The following is a 2655-nucleotide window of genomic DNA, read 5'->3' on the forward strand; positions in this document are numbered from 1 at the left end:
TGGGACCAGGCCAAACCGCAGGCTCCCGCATGCCCACCTCACAGTATCTTTCCTCCTCCCCACAGGATGGCGAGGAGACCGCCCAGCACCCCCAGGGTGGCCTGGGAGCAGCCCCAAGCCCCTGGCTGGGGCAGCTCTCAGCACCAGCTGGACCGCCTCAGAGAGCCCCAGGCACAGGGGCTGGGTGAGTGGAGCCCACTGGGCTGGCAGAGCTGGCGGCTCTGAGCGCACCGGGCTCCGCACCGGGTGCCCGTCTCCCCGGCACGCTGGAGCTGGCCTTCCCAGGCACCTGGAGCCATGGTGGGCCCGGCGCTGGGCTCCGGAGCCAGCCCCGGCACAGCATGCCCAGGGAGCGAGTGGAGCAGAGGGGCCTCCAGCTCCTGCTCCCAGGGACAGGCTGGCAGAGGCAGCTCAGGCAGCAAGGGCCAGCCGTGCTGGGGCCTGGGGTCTGGGGCCTGCGGCCGGGGGCCTGGGGCCTGGGGCCTGGGGCCTGTCCTGCCTGGCTGCCAGCCACTTGCTCATCTCAGCACAGCCGCCCGCGGCTTTGCCCTCCCTCGCTGGGCTCCAGCATCGCACCCCATGTGCTGGCCACCTCCTGGCCCTGACAAGAACGGGGCAAATGGGGCAGCAAGGCCCCGTGCCAGCCCCCGACCCGGGCCTTGCTGGGAACGTGGGAGCAGGCCCGGGGCGGGGCAGCGGCCACAGCTCTTCCCCCGCTCTCTAATGCCTGCTCCCAGCTCCAGCAGCTCTCCCTACTCTCTGTGTTTATCAGAGCCAGGTTTCTCTGCCGCCAGCGACCTGACTTGGCAGCAAGAGGAGCAGGAAGCCCGGCAGCACATCCAGGCCTTTCTCAGGGCCACCGAGAAGGTACCTGCAGATATTGCCAGCTGGGCCCCGCCGGGCATCTCCTGGCCGGGTCCCTCCGTGGCTGCTGCCTGCTCTGCAGCTGCTGCAGGGCTGCTGGCTGTGCACAGCTGCTCCCCACCAACGCCCACCACCTCACGGCCCCCCTCCACTGCTCTGGCCCTGCAGGCCATGCCTCACCCCTCTCACGCTCCCCGCTTGGCTCTCTCGTCCCTTGCCTTCAGGAAGAGGCCCAGAAGCTGCAGTTTCTGGCCTCCATCTGTAGCCTCTGCAAAGGTGCGGGCACCGAGGCCCTGGGGGGAGACGGGTCCGACCTGTGCAGCAAAGCTGCCCTGGCAGAGGAGATCAAGGTGAGGCCGTCGGTAGGAGGGGGCAAGAGCAGCACGGCCCTGAGAGCCCAGTGAGAGCAGGGCTGGGGCCCCTGGGCACGCAGAGGGCTGGGGCAGGCCCTTGTGGACACAGAGCTCTCCTGCGGAGGGATTTGGGGGCCGCTGGGATGCCCTGTGAGCTGGGAGCTCTGCAGCGAGGGGCTGCGCTGGGTGCCAGTGGTGGGATGGGGGCCCAGGGGCTCTGGCCACCCAGCAGACCCCTGGCTGGGTGCTGGCAGTGGCCATGGGCCATGCTGGTTGTGCTGCCCAGGTGCTGTTGGAAGAGGAGCCCCGCGACGCGCAGGGCATAGCAGTGCGGCAGCAAGCCCTGCTCGCCATCACCGCCATGAGGTACCTGCCCCATGCCTTGGCTTAGCCCCAACTTCCCCCTAGCTCAGTGCCAACCGCGCTGGGCCTGGCTCGAAGGCATGCCCCACGCTGGGCGGAGTGCGATGGTGCTATGTGCTGGGCCTCTGCTCTGCCCTGCTCTGGGCCCAACCCCGGGGCAGACAGGAAGGCAGAGGGAGCGGTCCCTGGGGCTCCGCAGGGTGTTGCAGCCTTTTCCCCCCGCAAGCGGGAGGCAGCAGGAGGAGAGGGCATGCTTCTCCCCTGGCCAGCACTGGTCTCTCTCCCTGGGCCAGTGTCCCTGCAGGAGGAGGAGGCTGCCCACAGGGCTCCCCCACCGCTCCCAGGGCCGCTCTGAACTCGCCCTCCGCAACAGACGCCTCCCCATTGCTGGGGCAGCAGGGCTGTGCTGCCAGCCCTGTGTCCAATGGGTGCTCCTCTCTCCCGGCAGCAAAGTGAGGCCAGTGCTGGAGGACAGCCACACCAACAGCCTCCTCCACGCCTGCGTCTCCAGCATCTTCTCCTTCCCTCCAAGGGAGGACATGGAGAGCACGGAGGCTCTTCTCTATGCCCAGGTAAGTGCTGCCTGGCGGAGCTCTGGAGAGCCGCTGATGCTTGCGTGCTTGTCGCAGCTTGCCCTGTGCTGAGAGGTGGCCGTGCCAGGCAAGGCAGGGCAAGATCCTTGTCTTTGTTTTCCCTCCCTCAGCCCTTCTTGGCCTGCCCCAGTGTTGGGCCTGGGGCAGTGGCCACGGGCTGCTCCACCTGCGGCCCCTCTCCTGCCTCGAGGCCTCTGCCTGGGTGCTGCAGGGCAGCGCGGTGTCCCTGGCAGCCCCGGCAGGAGGCGATCAAGGCAGTGTCCTGTGGGTCGGAGGCACTGCTGGAGCACTGCCACAGCCTCTGTCCTCATTGCAGGTTCTGGAGGCTCTGCACAGCATGCTGCAGGAGCTGGTATTCAGTGCCCACGCAGGGAGCCTGCTGGAGCTGCAGCGCATCTTGCAGGTGCGGCACCGGCAAAGAGCGGGGCTCTCGCGGGGCTGCCCCTCGCCCCGAGGGCAAGGGACGCCTCGAATGCACACCA

Source organism: Struthio camelus, unplaced genomic scaffold (genome assembly GCF_040807025.1).
Source record: "Struthio camelus isolate bStrCam1 unplaced genomic scaffold, bStrCam1.hap1 HAP1_SCAFFOLD_103, whole genome shotgun sequence".
In the NCBI taxonomy this organism is placed as follows: domain Eukaryota; kingdom Metazoa; phylum Chordata; class Aves; order Struthioniformes; family Struthionidae; genus Struthio; species Struthio camelus.